This window comes from Ranitomeya variabilis, chromosome 3 (assembly GCF_051348905.1).
Source record: "Ranitomeya variabilis isolate aRanVar5 chromosome 3, aRanVar5.hap1, whole genome shotgun sequence".
NCBI classification, from domain to species: Eukaryota; Metazoa; Chordata; class Amphibia; order Anura; family Dendrobatidae; genus Ranitomeya; species Ranitomeya variabilis.
Window position 1 is genome coordinate 783,369,363 of NC_135234.1, and position 25,348 is coordinate 783,394,710.

Here is a 25,348-nt window from a genome sequence, read left to right on the forward strand (position 1 = left end):
CCTGCCCCTGACCACCGCCTGCCCCCAAGTGACAGTGTGACTTCCCCCGACCACCAACTACCCCCGAGTAACAGTACGACAGCCCCCGACCACCGACTGCCCCGACCACCGCCTGCCCCCGAGTAACAGTGCGACTGCCCCGACCACCGCCTGCCCCCGAGTAACAGTGCGACTGCCCCGACCACCGCCTGCCCCCGAGTAACAGTGTGACTGCCCCCGACCACCAACTACCCCCGAGTAACAGTACGACAGCTCCCGACCACCACCTTGCCCCCGACCACCGACTGCCCCGACCACCGCCTGCCCCCGAGTAACAGTGCGACTGCCCCGACCACCGCCTGCCCCCGAGTAACAGTGCGACTGCCCCGACCACCGCCTGCCCCCGAGTAACAGTGTGACTGCCCCCGACCACCAACTACCCCCGAGTAACAGTACGACAGCTCCCGACCACCGACTGCCCCGACCACCGCCTGCCCCCGAGTAACAGTGCGACTGCCCCGACCACCGCCTGCCCCCGAGTAACAGTGCGACTGCCCCGACTACCGCCTGCCCCCGAGTAACAGTGCTGCTGCCCCGACCACCGCCTGCCCTGAGTAACTGCGACTGCCCCGACCACCGCCTGCCCCCAAGTGACAGTGCGACTGCCCCCGACCACCACCTGCCCCTGACCACCGCCTGCCCCCAAGTGACAGTGTGACTTCCCCCGACCACCAACTACCCCCGAGTAACAGTACGACAGCTCCCGACCACCACCTGCCCCCGACCACCGACTGCCCCGACCACCGCCTGCCCCGAGTAACAGTGCGACTGCCCCGACCACCGCCTGCCCCCGAGTAACAGTGTGACTGCCCCCGACCACCAACTACCCCCGAGTAACAGTACGACAGCTCCCGACCACCACCTGCCCCCGACCACCAACTGCCCCGACCACCGCCTGCCCCCGAGTAACAGTGCGACTGCCCCGACCACCGCCTGCCCCCGAGTAACAGTGCGACTGCCCCGACCACCGCCTGCCCCCGAGTAACAGTGCTGCTGCCCCGACCACCGCCTGCCCTGAGTAACTGTGCGACTGCCCCGACCACCGCCTGCCCCCAAGTGACAGTGCGACTGCCCCCGACCACCACCTGCCCCTGACCACCGCCTGCCCCCAAGTGACAGTGTGACTTCCCCCGACCACCAACTACCCCCGAGTAACAGTACGACAGCTCCCGACCACCACCTGCCCCCGACCACCGACTGCCCCGACCACCGCCTGCCCCCGAGTGACAGTGCTGCTGCCCCGACCACCGCCTGCCCCCGAGTAACAGTGCGACTGCCCCGACCACCGCCTGCCCCCATGACAGTGCTGCTGCCCCGACCACCGCCTGCCCCCGAGTGACAGTGCTGCTGCCCCGACCACCGCCTGCCCCCGAGTGACAGTGCTGCTGCCCCGACCACCGCCTGCCCCCGAGTAACAGTGCTGCTGCCCCGACCACCGCCTGCCCCCATGACAGTGCTGCTGCCCCGACCACCGCCTGCCCCCGAGTGACAGTGCTGCTGCCCCCGAGTGACAGTGTGACTGCTCCCGACCACCGCCTGCCCCCGAGTAACAGTGCGACTGCCCCCTACCACTCCCTGCCCTGAGTAACTGTGCGACTACCCCGACCACCGCCTGCCCCCGAGTAACAGTGCGACTACCCCGACCACCGCCTGCCCCCGAGTAACAGTGTGACTGCCCCGACCACCGCCTGCCCCCAAGTGACAGTGCGACTGCCCCCGACCACCACCTGCCCCTGACCACCGCCTGCCCCCAAGTGACAGTGTGACTTCCCCCGACCACCAACTACCCCCGAGTAACAGTACGACAGCTCCCGACCACCACCTGCCCCCGACCACCGACTGCCCCGACCACCGCCTGCCCCCGAGTGACAGTGCTGCTGCCCCGACCACCGCCTGCCCCCGAGTAACAGTGCTGCTGCCCCGACCACCGCCTGCCCCCATGACAGTGCTGCTGCCCCGACCACCGCCTGCCCCCGAGTGGCAGTGCTGCTGCCCCCGAGTGACAGTGTGACTGCTCCGACCACCGCCTGCCCCCAAGTGACAGTGCGACTGCCCCCGACCACCACCTGCCCCTGACCACCGCCTGCCCCCAAGTGACAGTGTGACTTCCCCCGACCACCAACTACCCCCGAGTAACAGTACGACAGCTCCCGACCACCGACTGCCCCGACCATCGCCTGCCCCCGAGTGACAGTGCTGCTGCCCCGACCACCGCCTGCCACCGAGTAACAGTGCTGCTGCCCCGACCACCACCTGCTCCCGAGTAACAGTGCTGCTGCCCCGACCACCCCCTGCCCCCGAGTAACTGTGCGACTGCCCCCGACCACCACCTGCCCCTGACCACCGCCTGCCCCCAAGTGACAGTGTGACTTCCCCCGACCACCAACTACCCCCGAGTAACAGTACGACAGCTCCCGACCACCACCTGCCCCCGACCACCGACTGCCCCGACCACCGCCTGCCCCCGAGTGACAGTGCTGCTGCCCCTACCACCGCCTGCCCCCGAGTAACAGTGCTGCTGCCCCGACCACCGCCTGCCCCCATGACAGTGCTGCTGCCCCGACACCCGCCTGCCCCCGAGTAACAGTGCGACTGCCCCCGACCACCACCTGCCCCCGAGTAACAGTGCGACTGCTCCCGACCACCGCCTGCCCCCGAGTAACAGTGCGACTGCTCCCGACCACCGCCTGCCCCCGAGTAACAGTGCGACTGCCCCCGACCACCACCTGCCCCCGAGTAACAGTGCGACTGCTCCCGACCACCGCCTGCCCCCGAGTAACAGTGCGACTGCCCCGACCACCGCCTGCCCCCGACCACCGCCTGCCCCCGAGTAACAGTGCGACTGCCCCGACCACCACCTGCCCCCGACCACCACCTGCCCCCGAGTAACAGTGCGACTGCTCCCGACCACCACCTGCCCCCGAGTAACAGTGCGACTGCCCCGACCACCGCCTGCCCCCGACCACCGCCTGCCCCCGAGTAACAGTGCGACTGCCCCGACCACCACCTGCCCCCGACCACCGCCTGCCCCCGAGTAACAGTGCGACTGCTCCCGACCACCACCTGCCCCCGAGTAACAGTGCGACTGCTCCCGACCACCACCTGCCCCCGAGTAACAGTGCGACTGCCCCCGACCACCACCTGCCCCCGAGTAACAGTGCGACTGCTCCCGACCACCGCCTGCCCCCGAGTAACAGTGCGACTGCTCCCGACCACCGCCTGCCCCCGAGTAACAGTGCGACTGCCCCCGACCACCACCTGCCCCCGAGTAACAGTGCGACTGCTCCCGACCACCGCCTGCCCCCGAGTAACAGTGCGACTGCTCCCGACCACCACCTGCCCCCGAGTAACAGTGCGACTGCCCCGACCACCGCCTGCCCCCGACCACCGCCTGCCCCCGAGTAACAGTGCGACTGCTCCCGACCACCGCCTGCCCCCGAGTAACAGTGCGACTGCCCCCGACCACCACCTGCCCCCGAGTAACAGTGTGACTGCCCCCGACCACCGCCTGCCCCCGAGTAACAGTGCGACTGCTCCCGACCACCGCCTGCCCCCGAGTAACAGTGCGACTGCTCCCGACCACCGCCTGCCCCCGAGTAACAGTGCGACTGCCCCCGACCACCACCTGCCCCCGAGTAACAGTGCGACTGCTCCCGACCACCACCTGCCCCCGAGTAACAGTGCGACTGCTCCCGACCACCGCCTGCCCCCGAGTAACAGTGCGACTGCTCCCGACCACCGCCTGCCCCCGAGTAACAGTGCGACTGCTCCCGACCACCGCCTGCCCCTGAGTAACAGTGCGACTGCCCCCGACCACCGCCTGCCCCCGAGTAACAGTGCGACTGCTCCCGACCACCGCCTGCCCCCGAGTAACAGTGCGACTGCCCCCGACCACCACCTGCCCCCGAGTAACAGTGCGACTGCTCCCGACCACCGCCTGCCCCCGAGTAACAGTGCGACTGCCCCCGACCACCACCTGCCCCCGAGTAACAGTGCGACTGCTCCCGACCACCGCCTGCCCCCGAGTAACAGTGCGACTGCTCCCGACCACCGCCTGCCCCCGAGTAACAGTGCGACTGCTCCCGACCACCACCTGCCCCCGAGTAACAGTGCGACTGCCCCGACCACCGCCTGCCCCCGACCACCGCCTGTCCCCGAGTAACAGTGCGACTGCCCCAACCACCACCTGCCCCCGACCACCGCCTGCCCCCGAGTAACAGTGCGACTGCCCCCGACCACCACCTGCCCCCGAGTAACAGTGCGACTGCTCCCGACCACCGCCTGCCCCCGAGTAACAGTGCGACTGCTCCCGACCACCACCTGCCCCCGAGTAACAGTGCGACTGCCCCGACCACCGCCTGCCCCCGACCACCGCCTGCCCCCGAGTAACAGTGCGACTGCCCCGACCACCACCTGCCCCCGACCACCGCCTGCCCCCGAGTAACAGTGCGACTGCTCCCGACCACCGCCTGCCCCCGAGTAACAGTGCGACTGCCCCCGACCACCACCTGCCCCCGAGTAACAGTGCGACTGCTCCCGACCACCGCCTGCCCCCGAGTAACAGTGCGACTGCCCCCGACCACCACCTGCCCCCGAGTAACAGTGCGACTGCTCCCGACCACCGCCTGCCCCCGAGTAACAGTGCGACTGCTCCCGACCACCACCTGCCCCCGAGTAACAGTGCGACTGCCCCGACCACCGCCTGCCCCCAAGTGACAGTGTGACTTCCCCCGACCACCAACTACCCCCGAGTAACAGTACGACAGCTCCCGACCACCACCTGCCCCCGACCACCGACTGCCCCGACCACCGCCTGCCCCCGAGTGACAGTGCTGCTGCCCCCGACCATCAACTACCCCCGAGTAACAGTACGACAGCTCCCGACCACCACCTGCCCCCGACCACCGACTGCCCCGACCACCGCCTGCCCCCGAGTGACAGTGCTGCTACCCCCGACCATCAACTACCCCCGAGTAACAGTACGACAGCTCCCGACCACCACCTGCCCCCGACCACCGACTGCCCCGACCACCGCCTGCCCCCGAGTGACAGTGCTGCTGCCCCCGACCATCAACTACCCCCGAGTAACAGTACGACAGCTCCCGACCACCACCTGCCCCCGACCACCGCCTGCCCCCAAGTGACAGTGTGACTTCCCCCGACCACCAACTACCCCCGAGTAACAGTACGACAGCTCCCGACCACCACCTGCCCCCGACCACCGACTGCCCCGACCATCGCCTGCCCCCGAGTGACAGTGCTGCTGCCCCGACCACCGCCTGCCACCGAGTAACAGTGCTGCTGAACCCCGACCACCCCCTGCCCCCGAGTAACTGTGTGACTGCCCCGACCACCACCTGCCCCCGAGTAACAGTGTGACTGCCCCGACCACCGCCTGCCCCCAAGTGACAGTGCGACTGCCCCCGACCACCACCTGCCCCTGACCACCGCCTGCCCCCAAGTGACAGTGTGACTTCCCCCGACCACCAACTACCCCCGAGTAACAGTACGACAGCCCCCGACCACCGACTGCCCCGACCACCGCCTGCCCCCGAGTAACAGTGCGACTGCCCCGACCACCGCCTGCCCCCGAGTAACAGTGCGACTGCCCCGACCACCGCCTGCCCCCGAGTAACAGTGTGACTGCCCCCGACCACCAACTACCCCCGAGTAACAGTACGACAGCTCCCGACCACCACCTTGCCCCCGACCACCGACTGCCCCGACCACCGCCTGCCCCCGAGTAACAGTGCGACTGCCCCGACCACCGCCTGCCCCCGAGTAACAGTGCGACTGCCCCGACCACCGCCTGCCCCCGAGTAACAGTGTGACTGCCCCCGACCACCAACTACCCCCGAGTAACAGTACGACAGCTCCCGACCACCGACTGCCCCGACCACCGCCTGCCCCCGAGTAACAGTGCGACTGCCCCGACCACCGCCTGCCCCCGAGTAACAGTGCGACTGCCCCGACTACCGCCTGCCCCCGAGTAACAGTGCTGCTGCCCCGACCACCGCCTGCCCTGAGTAACTGCGACTGCCCCGACCACCGCCTGCCCCCAAGTGACAGTGCGACTGCCCCCGACCACCACCTGCCCCTGACCACCGCCTGCCCCCAAGTGACAGTGTGACTTCCCCCGACCACCAACTACCCCCGAGTAACAGTACGACAGCTCCCGACCACCACCTGCCCCCGACCACCGACTGCCCCGACCACCGCCTGCCCCGAGTAACAGTGCGACTGCCCCGACCACCGCCTGCCCCCGAGTAACAGTGTGACTGCCCCCGACCACCAACTACCCCCGAGTAACAGTACGACAGCTCCCGACCACCACCTGCCCCCGACCACCGACTGCCCCGACCACCGCCTGCCCCCGAGTAACAGTGCGACTGCCCCGACCACCGCCTGCCCCCGAGTAACAGTGCGACTGCCCCGACCACCGCCTGCCCCCGAGTAACAGTGCTGCTGCCCCGACCACCGCCTGCCCTGAGTAACTGTGCGACTGCCCCGACCACCGCCTGCCCCCAAGTGACAGTGCGACTGCCCCCGACCACCACCTGCCCCTGACCACCGCCTGCCCCCAAGTGACAGTGTGACTTCCCCCGACCACCAACTACCCCCGAGTAACAGTACGACAGCTCCCGACCACCACCTGCCCCCGACCACCGACTGCCCCGACCACCGCCTGCCCCCGAGTGACAGTGCTGCTGCCCCGACCACCGCCTGCCCCCGAGTAACAGTGCGACTGCCCCGACCACCGCCTGCCCCCATGACAGTGCTGCTGCCCCGACCACCGCCTGCCCCCGAGTGACAGTGCTGCTGCCCCGACCACCGCCTGCCCCCGAGTGACAGTGCTGCTGCCCCGACCACCGCCTGCCCCCGAGTAACAGTGCTGCTGCCCCGACCACCGCCTGCCCCCATGACAGTGCTGCTGCCCCGACCACCGCCTGCCCCCGAGTGACAGTGCTGCTGCCCCCGAGTGACAGTGCTGCTGCCCCGACCACCGCCTGCCCCCGAGTGACAGTGCTGCTGCCCCGACCACCGCCTGCCCCCGAGTAACAGTGCTGCTGCCCCGACCACCGCCTGCCCCCATGACAGTGCTGCTGCCCCGACCACCGCCTGCCCCCGAGTAACAGTGCTGCTGCCCCGACCACCGCCTGCCCCCATGACAGTGCTGCTGCCCCGACCACCGCCTGCCCCCGAGTGACAGTGCTGCTGCCCCCGAGTGACAGTGTGACTGCTCCCGACCACCGCCTGCCCCCGAGTAACAGTGCGACTGCCCCCTACCACTCCCTGCCCTGAGTAACTGTGCGACTACCCCGACCACCGCCTGCCCCCGAGTAACAGTGCGACTACCCCGACCACCGCCTGCCCCCGAGTAACAGTGTGACTGCCCCGACCACCGCCTGCCCCCAAGTGACAGTGCGACTGCCCCCGACCACCACCTGCCCCTGACCACCGCCTGCCCCCAAGTGACAGTGTGACTTCCCCCGACCACCAACTACCCCCGAGTAACAGTACGACAGCTCCCGACCACCACCTGCCCCCGACCACCGACTGCCCCGACCACCGCCTGCCCCCGAGTGACAGTGCTGCTGCCCCGACCACCGCCTGCCCCCGAGTAACAGTGCTGCTGCCCCGACCACCGCCTGCCCCCATGACAGTGCTGCTGCCCCGACCACCGCCTGCCCCCGAGTGGCAGTGCTGCTGCCCCCGAGTGACAGTGTGACTGCTCCGACCACCGCCTGCCCCCAAGTGACAGTGCGACTGCCCCCGACCACCACCTGCCCCTGACCACCGCCTGCCCCCAAGTGACAGTGTGACTTCCCCCGACCACCAACTACCCCCGAGTAACAGTACGACAGCTCCCGACCACCGACTGCCCCGACCATCGCCTGCCCCCGAGTGACAGTGCTGCTGCCCCGACCACCGCCTGCCACCGAGTAACAGTGCTGCTGCCCCGACCACCACCTGCTCCCGAGTAACAGTGCTGCTGCCCCGACCACCCCCTGCCCCCGAGTAACTGTGCGACTGCCCCCGACCACCACCTGCCCCTGACCACCGCCTGCCCCCAAGTGACAGTGTGACTTCCCCCGACCACCAACTACCCCCGAGTAACAGTACGACAGCTCCCGACCACCACCTGCCCCCGACCACCGACTGCCCCGACCACCGCCTGCCCCCGAGTGACAGTGCTGCTGCCCCTACCACCGCCTGCCCCCGAGTAACAGTGCTGCTGCCCCGACCACCGCCTGCCCCCATGACAGTGCTGCTGCCCCGACCACCGCCTGCCCCCGAGTGACAGTGCTGCTGCCCCCGACCACCAACTACCCCCGAGTAACAGTACGACAGCTCCCGACCACCGCCTGCCCCCAAGTGACAGTGTGACTTCCCCCGACCACCAACTACCCCCGAGTAACAGTACGACAGCTCCCGACCACCACCTGCCCCCGACCACCGACTGCCCCGACCATCGCCTGCCCCCGAGTGACAGTGCTGCTGCCCCGACCACCGCCTGCCACCGAGTAACAGTGCTGCTGCCCCGACCACCACCTGCTCCCGAGTAACAGTGCTGCTGCCCCGACCACCCCCTGCCCCCGAGTAACTGTGTGACTGCTCCGACCACCACCTGCCCCCGAGTGGCAGTGCTGCTGCCCCGACCACCACCTGCCCCCGAGTAACAGTGTGACTGCCCCGACCACCGCCTGCCCCCAAGTGACAGTGCGACTGCCCCCGACCACCACCTGCCCCTGACCACCGCCTGCCCCCAAGTGACAGTGTGACTTCCCCCGACCACCAACTACCCCCGAGTAACAGTACGACAGCCACCGACCACCGACTGCCCCGACCACCGCCTGCCCCCGAGTGCGAGTGACAGTGCTGCTGCCCCGAGTGACAGTGCTGCTGCCCCGACCACCGCCTGCCCCCGAGTGACAGTGCTGCTGCCCCGACCACCGCCTGCCCCCGAGTGACAGTGCTGCTGCCCCGACCACCGCCTGCCCCCGAGTGACAGTGCTGCTGCCCCGACCACCGCCTGCCCCCGAGTGACAGTGCTGCTGCCCCCGAGTGACAGTATGACTGCCCCCGACCACCACCTGGAGCTTCGTATATTCTGGGGCGTGGTCTGGAGCTTGGTATATTCTGTGGGTGCGGTCTGGAGCTTGGTATATTTGGGGGCGGCACGGTCTGGAGCTTGGTATATTCTGGGGGTGCGGTCTGGAGCTTGGTATATTCGTGGAGCGCGGTCTGGAGCTTGGTATATTCGGGGTGCGCGGTCTGGAGCTTGGTATATTCTGGGGGTGCGGTCTGGAGCTTGGTATATTTGGGGAGCGCGGTCTGGAGCTTGGTATATTTGGGGAGCGCGGTCTGGAGCTTGGTATATTCGGGGAGCGCGGTCTGGAGCTTGGTATATTCGGGGAGCGCGGTCTGGAGCTTGGTATATTCGGGGAGCGCGGTCTGGAGCTTGGTATATTTGGGGGGCGCGGTCTGGAGCTTGGTATATTCGGGGAGCGCGGTCTGGAGCTTGGTATATTTGGGGGGCGCGGTCTGGAGCTTGGTATATTTGGGGGGCGCGGTCTGGAGCTTGGTGTATTTGGGGGGGGGCACGGTCTAGAGCTTGGTATATTTGGGGGCGGCACGGTCTGGAGCTTGGTATATTTGGGGGCGGCACGGTCTGGAGCTTGGTATATTCGGGGAGCGCGGTCTGGAACTTGGTATATTTGGGGGGCGCGGTCTGGAGCTTGGTATATTTGGGGGGCGCGGTCTGGAGCTTGGTATATTTGGGGGGCGCGGTCTGGAGCTTGGTATATTTGGGGGGCGCGGTCTGGAGCTTGGTATATTCGGGGGTGCGGTCTGGAGCTTGGTATATTTGGGGGGGCGCGGTCTGGAGCTTGGTATATTCTGAGGGTGCGGTTTGGAGCTTGGTATATTCTGGGGGCGCGGTCTGGAGCTTGGTATATTTGGGGGGCGCGGTCTGGAGCTTGGTATATTCGGGGAGTGCGGTCGCTAGCTTGGTATATTCGGGGGTGCGGTCTGGAGCTTGGTATATTTGGGGAGCGCGGTCTGGAGCTTGGTATATTTGGGGGGCGCGGTCTGGAGCTTGGTATATTTGGGGGGTGCGGTCTGGAGCTTGGTATATTCTGGGGGCGCGGTCTGGAGCTTGGTATATTTGGGGGGCGCGGTCTGGAGCTTGGTATATTCGGGGAGTGCGGTCGCTAGCTTGGTATATTCGGGGGGCGGTCTGGAGCTTGGTATATTTGGGGGGGGCGGTCTGGAGCTTGGTATATTTGGGGGGCGCGGTCTGGAGCTTGGTATATTCGGGGAGTGCGGTCGCTAGCTTGGTATATTCGGGGGGCGGTCTGGAGCTTGGTATATTCGGGGAGCTCTGTCTGCAGCTTGGTATATTTGGGGGGGCACGGTCTGGAGCTTGGTATATTCTGAGGGCGCGGTCTGGAGCTTGGTATATTCTGAGGGCGCGGTCTGGAGGTTGGTATATTTGGGGGGTGCGGTCTGGAGCTTGGTATATTCTGAGGGTGCGGTTTGGAGCTTGGTATATTCTGGGGGCGCGGTCTGGAGCTTGGTATATTTGGGGGGTGCCGTCTGGAGCTTGGTATATTCTGGGGGTGTGGTCTGGAGCTTGGTATATTTGGGGAGGCGCGGTCTGGAGCTTGGTATATTCGGGGAGCGCGGTCTCTAGCTTGGTATATTCGGGGGGGCGGTCTGGAGCTTGGTATATTCGGGGAGCGCGGTCTGCAGCTTGGTATATTTGGGGGGGCACGGTCTGGAGCTTGGTATATTCTGAGGGCGCGGTCTGGAGGTTGGTATATTTGGGGAGTGCGGTCTGGAGCTTGGTATATTCTGGGGGTGCGGTCTGGAGTTTGGTATATTCTGAGGGTGCGGTTTGGAGCTTGGTATATTCTGGGGGCGCGGTCTGGAGCTTGGTATATTTGGGGGGGCTCGGTCTGGAGCTTGGTATATTCTGAGGGCGCGGTCTGGAGGTTGGTATATTTGGGGAGTGCGGTTTGGAGCTTGGTATATTCTGGGTGCGCGGTCTGGAGCTTGGTATATTTGGAGGGTGCCGTCTGGAGCTTGGTATATTCTGGGGGTGCGGTCTGGAGTTTGGTATATTCTGAGGGTGCGGTTTGGAGCTTGGTATATTCTGGGGGCGCGGTCTGGAGCTTGGTATATTTGGGGGGGCTCGGTCTGGAGCTTGGTATATTCTGAGGGCGCGGTCTGGAGGTTGGTATATTTGGGGAGTGCGGTTTGGAGCTTGGTATATTCTGGGTGCGCGGTCTGGAGCTTGGTATATTTGGAGGGTGCCGTCTGGAGCTTGGTATATTCTGGGGGTGCGGTCTGGAGTTTGGTATATTTTGGGGGGGCTCGGTCTGGAGCTTGGTATATTCTGGGGGCGCGGTCTGGAGCTTGTTGTATACGGAGGGTGCGGTGTGGAGCTTGGTATATTCTGGGGGTGCGGTCTGGAGCTTGGTATATTCTGGGGGCGCGGTCTGGAGCTTGTTATATACGGAGGGTGCGGTCTGGAGCTTGGTATTTTTGGGGGGTGCGGTCTGGAGCTTGGTATATTCGGGGAGCGCGGTCTCTAGCTTGGTATATTCGGGGGGGCGGTCTGGAGCTTGGTATATTCTGGGGGCGCGGTCTGGAGCTTGGTATATTTTGGGGGGGGCGCGGTCTGGAGCTTGGTATATTCTGAGGGCGCAGTCTGGAGCTTGGTATATTCCGGGGGCGCGGTCTGGAGCTTGGTATTTTTGGGGGGTGCGGTCTGGAGCTTGGTATATTCTGGGGGTGCGGTCTGGAGTTTGGTATATTCTGGGGGGGGCACGGTCTGGAGTTTGATATATTCTGGGGGAGCACGGTCTGGAGCTTGGAATATTCTGGGGGCGCAATCTGGAGCTTGTTATATACGGAGGGTGCGGTGTGGAGCTTGGTATATTCTGGGGGCGCGGTCTGGGGCTTGTTATATACGGAGGGTGCGGTCTGGAGCTTGGTATATTCTGGGGGCGCGGTCTGGAGCTTGGTATATTCGTGGGGGATGTACTTAAGTAGGGGTGCCTCAAGTACACACAGATGGGGTGCACCACCTCCTCTCCTCCTCCTTTCTCCCTATTTCTACCTCTTTCTACCTCCTCCACTCCCTTTTTCTCTTTTCTTCTACCGCCTCCTATCTTCCTCTTTTCTGTCTTCTTCTACTGCCTCCTCTCCTTTCTTTCTCCTTGCTCCTCCATTTTCTTTACCTGTCCTCTGCCTTTTGCATTACTGTGCTCCTCCTCCTCCTCGACCTGTCCTCTGCCTTCTACATTACTCTGTGCTCCTCCTCATCCTCGACCTGTCCTCTGCCGTCTACATTACTTAGTGCTCCTCCTCCTAGACCTGTCCTCTGCCTTCTACATTACTCAATACTCCTCCTAGACCTGTCCTCTGCCTTCTACATTACTCTGTGCTCTTCCTCCTAGACCTGTCCTCTGCCTTCTACATTACTCAATACTCCTCCTAGACCTGTCCTCTGCCTTCTACATTACTCTGTGCTCTTCCTCCTAGACCTGTTCTCTGCCTTCTATATTACTGTGCTCCTCCTCTTAGACCTGTCCTCTTCCTTCTACATTACTCTGTGCTCCTCCTCTTAGACCTGTCCTGTACCTTCTACATTACTCTGTGCTCCTCCTCTTAGACCTGTCCTCTGCCTTCTACATTACTCTGTGCTCCTCCTCTTAGACCTGTCCTCTGCCTTCTACATTACTCTGTGCTCCTCCTCCTAGACCTGTCCTCTGCCTTCTACATTACTCTGTGCTCCTCCTCCTAGACCTGTCTCTGCCTTGTACATTACTCTGTGCTCCTCCTCCTAGACCTGTCTCTGCCTTGTACATTACTCTGTGCTCCTCCTCTTAGACCTGTCCTCTGCCTTCTACATTACTTTGTGCTCCTTCTCCTAGACCTGTCTCTGCCTTGTACATTACTCTGTGCTCCTCCTTTTAGACCTGTCCTCTGCCTTCTACATTAGGTTGTGCTTCTCCTGGACCTGTCCTCTGCCTTCTACAATACTCTGTGCTCCTCCTCCTAGACCTGTCCTCTGCCTTCTACAATACTCTGTGCTCCTCCTCCTAGACCTGTCTCTGCCTTGTACATTACTCTGTGCTCCTCCTTTTAGACCTGTCCTCTGCCTTCTACATTAGGTTGTGCTTCTTCTCCTGGACCTGTCCTCTGCCTTCTACAATACTCTGTGCTCCTCCTCCTAGACCTGTCCTCTGCCTTCTACAATACTCTGTGCTCCTCCTCTTAGACAGACCTGTCCTCTGCCTTCTACATTGCTCAGTGCTCTTCCTCCTAGACCTGTTCTCTGCCTTCTACTTTACTCTGTCCTCCGCCTCCTAGACCTGTCCTCTGCCTTCTACAATACTCTGTGCTCCTCCTCTTAGACCTGTCCTCTGCCTTCTACAATACTCTGTGCTCCTCCTCTTAGACCTGTCCTCTGCCTTCTACATTACTCTGTGCTCCTCCTCCTAGACCTGTCCTCTGCCTTCTACATTACTCTGTGCTCCTTCTCCTGGACATGTCCTCTGCCTTCTACATTACTCTGGGCTCCTCCTCCTAGACCTGTCCTCTGCCTTCTACATTACTCTGTGCTCCTCCTCTTAGACCTGTCCTCTCCCTTCTACATTACTCTTGATCCTCCTCCTAGACCTGTCCTCTGCCTTCTACATCACTCTGTCCTCTTCCTCTTAGACCTGTCCTCTGCCTTCTACATTACTCTGTGCTCCTCCTCCTAGACCTGTTCTCTGCCTTCTACATTATTCTGTGCTCCTCCTCCTAGACCTGTCCTCTGCCTTCTGCATTATTCTGTGCTCCTCCTCCTAGACCTGTCCTCTGCCTTCTACATCACTGTCCTCTTCCTCTTAGACCTGTTCTCTGCCTTCTACATTAGTCTGTGCTCCTCCTCTTAGACCTGTCCTCTGCCTTCTACATTATGCTGTGCTTCTCCTCCTAGACCTGTCCTGTGCCTTCTACATTCCTCTGTGCTCTCCCTCCTAGACCTGTCCTCTGCCTTCTACATTACTCAGTGCTCTTCCTCCTAGAACTGTCCTCTGCCTTCTACATTACTCAGTGCTCTTCATCCTAGAACTGTCCTCTGCCTTCTACATTACTCTGTGCTCCTCCTCCTAGACCTGTTCTCTGCCTTCTACAATACTCTGTGCTCCTCCTCCTAGACCTGTCCCCTGCCTTCTACAATACTCTGTGCTCCTCCTCCTAGAACTGTCCTCTGCCTTCTACAATACTCTGTGCTCCTCCTCCTCCTAGACCTGTCCTCTGCCTTCTACATTACTCTGTGCTCTTCCTGCTAGACCTGTCCTCTGCCTTCTACATTACTCTGTGCTCCTCCTCCTAGACCTGTCCTCTGCCTTCTACATTACTCTGTGCTCCTTCTCCTGGACATGTCCTCTGCCTTCTACATTACTCTGGGCTCCTCCTCCTAGACCTGTCCTCTGCCTTCTTCATTACTCTGTGCTCCTCCTCCTAGACCTGTCCTCTCCCTTCTACATTACTCTTGCTCCTCCTCCTAGACCTGTCCTCTGCCTTCTACATCACTCTGTCCTCTTCCTCTTAGACCTGTCCTCTGCCTTCTACATCACTCTGTCCTCTTCCTCTTAGACCTGTTCTCTGCCTTCTACATTACTCTGTGCTTCTCCTCCTAGACCTGTCCTCTACATTACTCTGTGCTCCTCCTCTTAGACCTGTCCTCTGCCTTCTACATTATGCTGTGCTTCTCCTCCTAGACCTGTCCTGTGCCTTCTACATTCCTCTGTGCTCTCCCTCCTAGATCTGTCCTCTGCCTTCTACATTACTCAGTGCTCTTCCTCCTAGAACTGTCCTCTGCCTTCTACATTACTCTGTGCTCCTCCTCCTAGACCTGTTCTCTGCCTTCTACAATACTCTGTGCTCCTCCTCCTAGACCTGTCCCCTGCCTTCTACAATACTCTGTGCTCCTCCTCCTAGACCTGTCCTCTGCCTTCTACAATACTCTGTGTTCCTCCTCCTAGACCTGTCCTCTGCCTTCTACATTACTCTGTGCTCCTCCTCCTAGACCTGTCCTCTGCCTTCTACAATACTCTGTGCTCCTCCTCTTAGACAGACCCGTCCTCTGCCTTCTACATTACTTTGTGCTCCTCCTCCTAGACCTGTCCTCTGCCTTCTACATTACTCTGTGCTCTCCCTCCTAGACCTGTCCTCTGCCTTCTACATTACTCAATGCTCTTCCTCCTAGACCTGTTCTCTGCCTTCTACTTTACTCTGTCCTCCTCCTCCTAGACCTGTCCTGTGCCTTCTACAATACTCTGTGCTCCTCCTCTTAGACCTGTCCTCTGCCTTCTACATTACTCTGTGCTCTTCCTCCTAGACCTGTCCTCTGCCTTCTACATTACTCTGTGCTCTTCCTCCTAGACCTGTTCTCTGCCTTCTACTTTACTCTGGGCTCCTCCTCCTAGACTTGTCCTCTGCCTTCTACATTACTTTGTGCTCCTCCCCATCCTAAACTTGTCCTCTGCCATCTTCATTGCTCTGTGCTCCTCCTCCTAGACCTGTCCTCTGCCTTCTACATTAATCTGTGCTCCTCCTCCTAGACCTGTCCTCTGCCTTCTACAATACTCTGTGGTCCTCCTCCTAGACCTGTCCTCTGCCTTCTACATTACTCTGTGCTCCTCCTCTTAGACCTGTCCTCTCCCTTCTACATTACTCTTGCTCCTCCTCCTAGACCTGTCCTCTGTCTTCTACATCACTCTGTCCTCTTCCTCTTAGACCTGTCCTCTACCTTCTACATTACTCCGTGCTCTTCCTCCTAGACCTGTTCTCTGCCTTCTACATTACTCTGTGCTTCTCCTCCTAGACGTGTCCTCTGCCTTCTACATTACTCTGTGCTCCTCCTCTTAGACCTGTCCTCTGCCTTCTACATTATTCTGTGCTTCTCCTCCTAGACCTGTCCTGTGCCTTCTACATTACTCTGTGCTCTCCCTCCTAGATCTGTCCTCTGCCTTCTACATTACTCAGTGCTCTTTCTCCTAGACCTGTTCTCTGCCTTTTACTTTCCTCTGTCCTCCTCCTCCTAGACCTGTCCTCTGCCTTCTACAATACTCTGTGCTCCTCCTCTTAGACCTGTCCTCTGCCTTCTACATTACTCTGTGCTCCTCCTCCTAGACCTGTCCTCTGCCTTCTACATTACTCTGTGCTCCTTCTCCTGGACATGTCCTCTGCCTTCTACATTACTCTGTGCTCTTCCTCCTAGACCTGTCCTCTGCCTTCTGCCTTCTACAATACTCTGTGCTCCTCCTCCTAGACCTGTCCTCTGCCTTCTACATTACTCTGTGCTCTTCCTCCTAGACCTGCCCTCTGCCTTCTACATTACTCTGTGCTCTTCCTCCTAGACCTGTCCTCTGCCTTCTACATTACTCTGTGCTCCTACTCCTAGACCTGTCCTCTGCCTTCTACAATGCTCTGTGCTCTTCCTCCTAGACCTGTCCTCTGCCTTCTACATTACCCTGTGCTCCTTCTCCTGGACATGTCCTCTGCCTTCTACATTACTCTGTGCTCTTCCTCCTAGACCTGTCCTCTGCCTTCTGCCTTCTACAATACTCTGTGCTCCTCCTCCTAGACCTGTCCTCTGCCTTCTACATTACTCTGTGCTCTTCCTCCTAGACCTGCCCTCTGCCTTCTACATTACTCTGTGCTCTTCCTCCTAGACCTGTCCTCTGCCTTCTACATTACTCTGTGCTCCTACTCCTAGACCTGTCCTCTGCCTTCTACATTACTCTGTGCTCCTTCTCCTGGACCTGTCCTCTGCCTTCTACATTACTCTGTGCTCCTCCTCCTAGACCTGTCCTCTGCCTTCTGCATTACTCTGTGCTCCTCCTCCTAGACCTGTCCTCGGCCTTCTGCATTACTCTGTGCTCCTCCTCCTAGACCTGTCCTCTGCCTTCTACATTACTCTGTTCTCCTCCTCCTAGATCTGTCCTCTCCCTTCTACATTACTTTTGCTCCTCCTCCTAGACCTGCCCTCTGCCTTCTACATTACTCTTGCTCCTCCTCCTAGACCTGCCCTCTGCCTTCTACATCACTGTCTTCTTCCTCTTAGACCTGTCCTCTGCCTTCTACATTACTCTGTGCTCTTCCTCCTAGACCTGTCCTCTGCCTTCTACATTGCTCTGTGCTCCTCCTCCTAGATCTGTCCTCTCCCTTCTACATTACTCTTGCTCCTCCTCCTAGACCTGCCCTCTGCCTTCTACATCACTCTGTCCTCTTCCTCTTAGACCTGTCCTCTGCCTTCTACATTACTCTGTGCTCCTCCTCCTAGGCCTGTCGTCTGCCTTCTACATTACTCTGTGCTCTTCCTCCTAGACCTGTCCTCTGCCTTCTACATTACTCAGTGCTCTTTTTCCTAGACCTGTTCTCTGCCTTTTACTTTCCTCTGTCCTCCTCCTCCTAGACCTGTCCTCTGCCTTCTACATTACCCTGTGCTCCTTCTCCTGGACATGTCCTCTGCCTTCTACATTACTCTGTGCTCTTCCTCCTAGACCTGTCCTCTGCCTTCTACATTACTCTGTGCTCCTCCTCCGAGACCTGTCCTCTGCCTTCTACTTTACTCTGTGTCCTCCTCCTAGACCTGTCCTCGGCCTTCTGCATTACTCTGTGCTCCTCCTCCTAGACCTGTCCTCGGCCTTCTACATTACTCTGTGCTCCTCCTCCTAGACTTGTCCTCTGCCTTGTACATTACTCTGTGCTCCTCCTCCTAGACCTGTCTTTTGCCTTCTACATTACTCTGTGCTCCTCCTTCACCTCCCCTGTCCTCTGCCTTCTACATTACTCTGTGCTCCTCCTCCTAGACCTGTCCTCGGCCTTCTACATTACTCTGTGCTCCTCCTCCTAGACCTGTCTTCTGCCTTCTACATTACTCTGTGCTCTTCCTCCTAGACCTGTCCTCTGCCTTCTACATTACTCTGTGCTCCTCCTCCTAGACCTGTCCTCTGCCTTCTACATTACTCTGTGCTCCTCCTCCTAGACCTGTCCTCTGCCTTCTGCATTACTCTGTGCTCCTCCTCCTAGACCTGTCCTCTGCCTTCTACATTACTCTGTGCTCCTCCTACTAGATCTGTCCTCGGCCTTCTGCATTACTCTGTGCTCCTCCTCCTAGACCTGTCCTCGGCCTTCTGCATTACTCTGTGCTCCTCCTCCTAGACTTGTCCTCTGCCTTCTACATTACTCTGTGCTCCTCCTCCTAGACCTGTCCCCTGCCTTCTACATTACTCTGTGCTCTCCCTCCTAGACCTGTCCTCTGCCTTCTACATTACTCTGTGCTCCTCCTCTTAGACCTGTCCTCGGCCTTCTACATTACTCTGTGCTCCTCCTTCACCTCCCCCGTCCTCTGCCTTCTACATTACTCTGCGCTCGTTCTCCTGTACCTGTCCTCTGCCTTCTACATTACTCTGTGCTCTACCTCCTAGACTTGTCCTCTGCCTTCTACATTACTCTGTGCTCCTCCTCCTAGACCTGTCCTCGGCCTTCTACATTACTCTGTGCTCCTCCTCCTAGACCTGTCCTCGGCCTTCTACATTACTTTGTGCTCCTCCTCCTAGACCTGTCCTCTGCCTTCTACATTACTCTGTGCTCCTCCTCCTAGACCTGTCCTCTGCCTTCTACATTACTCTGTGCTCCTCCTCCTAGACCTGTCCTCTGCCTTCTATATTACTCTGTGCTCTCCCTCCTAGACCTGTCCTCTGCCTTCTACAAAGTCTGTGCTCTTCCTCCTAGACCTGTCCTCTGCCTTCTACGTTACTCTGTGCTCTTCCTCCTAGACCTGTCCTCTGCCTTCTACATTACTCTGTGCTCCTCCTCCTAGACCTGTCCTCTGCCTTCTACATTACTCTGTGCTCTTCCTCCTAGACCTGTCCTCTGCCTTCTACATTACTCTGTGCTCTTCCTCCTAGACCTGTTCTCTGCCTTTTACTTTCCTCTGTCCTCCTCCTCCTAGACCTGTCCTCTGCCTTCTACATTACCCTGTGCTCCTTCTCCTGGACATGTCCTCTGCCTTCTACATTACTCTGTGCTCTTCCTCCTAGACCTGTCCTCTGCCTTCTACGTTACTCTGTGCTCTTCCTCCTAGACCTGTCCTCTGCCTTCTACATTACTCTGTGCTCCTCCTCCTAGACCTGTCCTCTGCCTTCTACATTACTCTGTGCTCCTCCTCCTAGACCTGTCCTCTGCCTTCTACATTACTCTGTGCTCTTCCTCCTAGACCTGTCCTCTGCCTTCTACATTACTCTGTGCTCTTCCTCCTAGACCTGTCCTCTGCCTTCTACATTACTCTGTGCTCCTCCTCCTAGACATGTCCTCGGCCTTCTACATTACTCTGTGCTCCTCCTTCACCTCCCCTGTCCTCTGCCTTCTACATTACTCTGTGCTCCTCCTCCTAGACATGTCCTCGGCCTTCTATATTACTCTGTGCTCCTCCTTCACCTCCCCTGTCCTCTGCTCCTTATAATGTCTAGTATATAACGTGTCCTCCCTGTACATCTCTTCTTTAAGCATCTGACAAATATTGTGGCCTTGTTAACCCCTTTACCCCCGAGGGTGGTTTGCACATTAATGACTAGGCCAATTTTTTTCAATTCTGACCACTGTCCCTTCTTGAATAACTCTGGAGCTTCCATGGATCTCAATGATTCTGTGATTGTTTTTTGTGACACATTGTGCTTTGTTAGTGGTAAAATTTCTACAGTATGACTTGCGTGTATTTGTGGAAAAAAAATGGATATTTGGAAAATTTCGCTATTTTCCAACTTGCAATTTTCATGCCCTTAAATCACATAGATATGACATAAAATACTGTATTTTTTGGACTATAAGACGCACCGTACCATAAGACGCACCCCAAATTTGGGGTGAAAATTGCAGAGAAAAAGATTTTTCATAAGATGGGGGTCCGTCTTATTGTCCGAATTTAAGATCTCTTACCTGAGGGCTGGCAGTGGCAGAGCAGGGTCACAGGAGGCATGGTGTCAGCAGAGGTGCGGTGATGCTGAGGCGCAGTGGGCGGTACGGCGTGCATCTGAGCAGGGTCCCTTCCTGCTTAGGTGGGCGACGCCATGGCCTGGTGTCCATGGGGAGGCTGTGGCAGCGGCAGATGTGCTGTCACTTCCTCAGGTGGTGGCGGCCAGGGTCCCTTCCACATTTGAGGTGACGCCGCGGCGGTATTGAAAGAGAGCAGCAGAGCTGGGTGAGTCACGGCTTTCCCGATGACGGCGGTCATCTTCCTGAGGCCGCGCGTGCGCAGATTCAGTACTCTGCTTCCCAGGGCTTCAGGAAAATGGCCACGGGAGGCCGCGCGTGCACAGATGGAGATCGCGGCGGCCATTTTCCTGAAGCCGAGATCTCAATCTGCAAACTCGACTTCAGGAAAATGGCCGCCGCGATCTCAATCTGCGCACGTGCGGCCTCCCGCGGCCATTTTCCTGAAGCCCCAGGAAGCAGAAAACTCAATCTGTGCACGTGCGGCCTCAGGAAGATGGCCGCCGCCACCGGGAAAGCCGTGACTCGCCCAGCTCTGCTGCTCTCCTTCAATACCGGGCCGCGGCGTCACCTCAAATGTTGAAGGGACCCTGCTCATGCCATACCGCTCACCGAGCCACATCATCCCCGCACCTCTGCCGCCGCCACACTGACGGTAAGCCTGCATTCCAACTCTAAGACGCACCCCCCATTTTCCTCACAATTTTTTTTGGGGAAAAGTGCGTCTTATAGTCAGAAAAATACGGTAGTTAATAAATTACATTTTCCTCATGTAACACAGGCCATGTAGTATATAGCACAGCTCACGTAGTATATAGCAATGTGGGCACCATATAAAAAAAATAATAAAAAATAGTTATATACTCACCTTCCGTCGGCCCCCGGATCAAGGCGAGGCGTTTAGTGATGTTCCTCGCAACGCTCCAGTCCCAAGAGTTCATTGCGGTCTCACGAGATGATGACGTAGCGGTCCCACGAGACCACAATGCATGGCCCGGAGCGGCGCGAGGAGCGGGAAAGGGGAGTATATAATGATTTTTTATTATTTTTAACATTAGATCTTTTTACTATTGATGCCACATAGGAATTCGCGGCCGCGACCAATCAGCGACGCTGGATTTCCGTGACAGACAGACAAACAGATGGAAGTGCCCCTTAGATGATTATATATAGATAATTTCAGTTGTTTCACACAGGGCCATATTGGAGTTCAGATTTTGCTGGAATGCTGTGAGGGGGCCATGTCACATTGATAGAGCCCCTGAGGAGCCAGAACGGCAGAAGCCCCCTACTTGTGACCCCATTTTACAAACTTCGCTCTCCAATGAATTCATCCAGGGTCAGTGATCATATTTACACATGTGCCTCACAGAATTTTATAATGTAAGAATAAATTACATTTCTGCCACTAAAATGCTGTTTTAGCCCCAAGTCTTTAATTCTTCTAAGGGCTGATAGGACATTTTGTTACAACAAGCTGAGGTCCATTTTTTTCCGAGTGCGCCAATACCCTACGTGTAATCCGGAAATATTTTTCAGGCACAGCGCAAAGCTCAAAAGGCAAGGAGCGCCAGATTTTACTATTATGATTAGCGGGTGCCATGACCCCCTGGCAGAGCCCCTGAGGAGCCAGAACAGCAGAAACCCACCCCTATTTGTGACCCCATTTTACAAACTACACCTCTCAATGAGTTCATCTAGGGGTGCAGTGATCATATTCACACCACAGATGTGTCACAGAATTGTATACCACTGGGCAGTGAGGAAAAAATAACAACATTTTCACCAGATTTTACATTTTCACACTGGGAAATGGGTAAAAATGGCACCAAAATTTGTCCCTCAATTTCTACTGAACGTGGCAATACCCCGTATGTGGCTGCACAGTACTATTTAGCCATATGGAAAGACTCGGGAGGGACGGAGTGCTATGAGCTTCTTGGAGCGCAGATTTTCCTAAAACAGTTTGTGGACTCCATATACAGAGCCCCTAATAGCTAGAAGAGCAGAATTCCCCCTCAAGTAATAATTGCAAACTGCCGCTGTAGTGACCGGTGCGTTGTAGCGACCGGTGCGTTGTAGTGACCGGTGCGTTGTAGTCAGGGCCGGACTGGGACTAAAATTCAGCCCTGGCATTTGAAGTTACACAGGCCCACTTGTCACATGGTGACTGTATAATATCTTTGTACACTTGTAGGCAGGGCCGGTTTTAGGCAAAGTGGGGCCCTAGGCAAAGTTTAAAATGGGTCCCCAAATGCTAACATATTGCACATCACACAGAAGCCTTTCTGTTGTATTTACGTGCGCTGAGTTCAGGCCGCTAAACGAGTTTGATCGACAATACTGAAGTTGTTCAACGCTTGTTTCCCGGCCTCTTTCCACCAGCTGAGGAATAATGATGAGACAGAACGATCACTAATAGATCACCATACAGTATCATGTTTTCAGCAGCACATCTACAGTTTACACTGGCAATGTGCTGCTGACAACAAGGCTTTTTGTTCCAGCAAAAACAATCCGAATATGCAGCATTTTACTTGTTTAGTAAAATACACCCCATAGTCCTCCATATATTATAATGTGCTCCATAGTCCTCCATATAGTATAATACACTCCCTATAGTCCTCCATATATTAAAATACACTGCTCAGTCCTCCACATAGTATAATACACTCCTCATAGTCCTCCATATAGCATAATACAATCCTCATAGTGCTCCATATAGTATAATGCACCGCCACAGTCATCCATGTAGTACAATTCACTTCCCATAGTATAATGCACCCCATAGTTCTTCATATAGTATAACGTATTCCCCATAGTCCTCGATACAGTATAATGCAGCCCACATATAGTATAATGCAGCCACCCCAGAGTATAATGCAGCCACCCCAGAGTATAATGCAGCCACCCCAGAGTATAATGCAGCCACCCCACAGAGTATAATGCAGCCACCCCAGAGTATGTAACCCCCATAGAATATAATACAGCCCACCTCCCCATAATATATAATGTAGCCCCCCATAGAATATAATGCAGCCCCCCATAGTATATAACGCAGCCTCCCCCATAGAATATAATATACCCCCACAATAGTATATAACACAGCCACATAGTACATAACATGGCCTCCCCCATAGAATATAATATACTCCCCATAGTATATAGCAAAGCCCGCATATTATATAGCACAAACCGCATAGTATACAGCACAGCCTGCATACTATAGCACAGCTCGCGTAGGAGATAACACAGCCCACACAGCAGTATTCAGCACAGACCACACAGTAGTATACAGCACAGACCACACAGTAGTATACAGCACAGCCCACGTAGAAGTATACAGCACAGTCCACACAGTAGTATACAGCACAGCCCACAGAGTAATATATACAGCACAGCCCACAAAGTAATATATACAGCACAGCCCACAAAGTAATATATACAGCACAGCCCACAGAGAACTATACACAGCACAGCCCACAGAGAACTATATACAGCACAGCCCACAGAGAACTATATAAAGCACAGCCCAGAGTACTATATACAGCACAGCCCAGAGTACTATATAAAGCACAGCCCAGAGAGTACTATATACAGCACAGCCCAGAGAGTACTATATACAGCACAGCCCAGAGAGTACTATATACAGCACAGCCCAGAGAGTACTATATACAGCACAGCCCACAGAGTACTATATACAGCACAGCCCACAGAGTACTATATACAGCACAGCCCACAGAGTACTATATACAGCACAGCCCACAGAGTACTATATACAGCACAGCCCACATAGTACTATATACAGCACAGCCCACAGAGTACTATATACAGCACAGCCCACAGAGAACTATATACAGCACACAGTAGTATACAGCACAGAGCACAGCCCACAGAGAACTATATACAGCACAGAGCACAGCCCACAGAGAACTATATACAGCCCACAGTAGCATACAGCACAGAGCACAGCCCACAGAGAACTATATACAGCCCACAGTAGTATACAGCACAGAGCACAGCCCACAGAGAACTATATACAGCACAGAGCACAGCCCACAGAGAACTATATACAGCCCACAGTAGCATACAGCACACAGCACAGCCCACAGATAACTATATACAGTCCACAGTAGTATACAGCACAGAGCACAGCCCACAGAGAACTATATACAGCACAGAGCACAGCCCACAGAGAACTATATACAGCCCACAGTAGCATACAGCACAGAGCACAGCCCACAGAGAGCTATATACAGCCCACAGTAGTATACAGCACAGAGCACAGCCCACAGAGAACTATATACAGCCCACAGCAGTATACAGCACAGAGCACAGCCCACAGAGAACTATATACAGCCCACAGCAGTATACAGCACAGAGCACAGCCCACAGAGAACTATATATAGCACAGAGCACACAGTAGTATACAGCACAGAGCACAGCCCACAGAGAGCTATATACAGCCCACAGCAGTATACAGCACAGAGCACAGCCCACAGAGAACTATATACAGCCCACAGCAGTATACAGCACAGAGCACAGCCCACAGAGAACTATATATAGCACAGAGCACACAGTAGTATACAGCACAGAGCACAGCCCACAGAGAGCTATATACAGCCCACAGTAGTATACAGCACAGAGCACAGCCCACAGAGAGCTATATACAGCCCACAGCAGTATACAGCACAGAGCACAGCCCACAGAGAACTATATACAGCCCACAGTAGTATACAGCACAGAGAACAGCCCACAGAGAGCTATATACAGCCCACAGTAGTATACAGCACAGAGCACAGCCCACAGAGAACTATATACAGCCCACAGCAGTATACAGCACAGAGCACAGCCCACAGAGAACTATATACAGCCCACAGCAGTATACAGCACAGAGCACAGCCCACAGAGAACTATATATAGCACAGAGCACACAGTAGTATACAGCACAGAGCACAGAGAGCTATATACAGCCCACAGTAGTATACAGCACAGAGCACAGCCCACAGAGAGCTATATATAGCCCACAGTAGTATACAGCACAGAGCACAGCCCACAGAGAACTATATACAGCCCACAGCAGTATACAGCACAGAGCACAGCCCAGAGAGCTATATACAGCCCACAGCAGTATACAGCACAGAGCACAGCCCACAGAGAACTATATATAGCACAGAGCACACAGTAGTATACAGCACAGAGCACAGCCCACAGAGAGCTATATACAGCCCACAGCAGTATACAGCAC

General features: G+C 57.3%; 1 protein-coding gene across 2 annotated transcripts in view; it reads left to right on the top strand.

Annotated features, from left to right (window-relative positions):
- The window catches only part of TRIM3 (tripartite motif containing 3), a 92,560-nt gene that overhangs the window by 13,178 nt on the left and 54,034 nt on the right, over window positions 1-25,348 (top strand). The gene's annotated exons all lie outside the window — the stretch shown is intronic.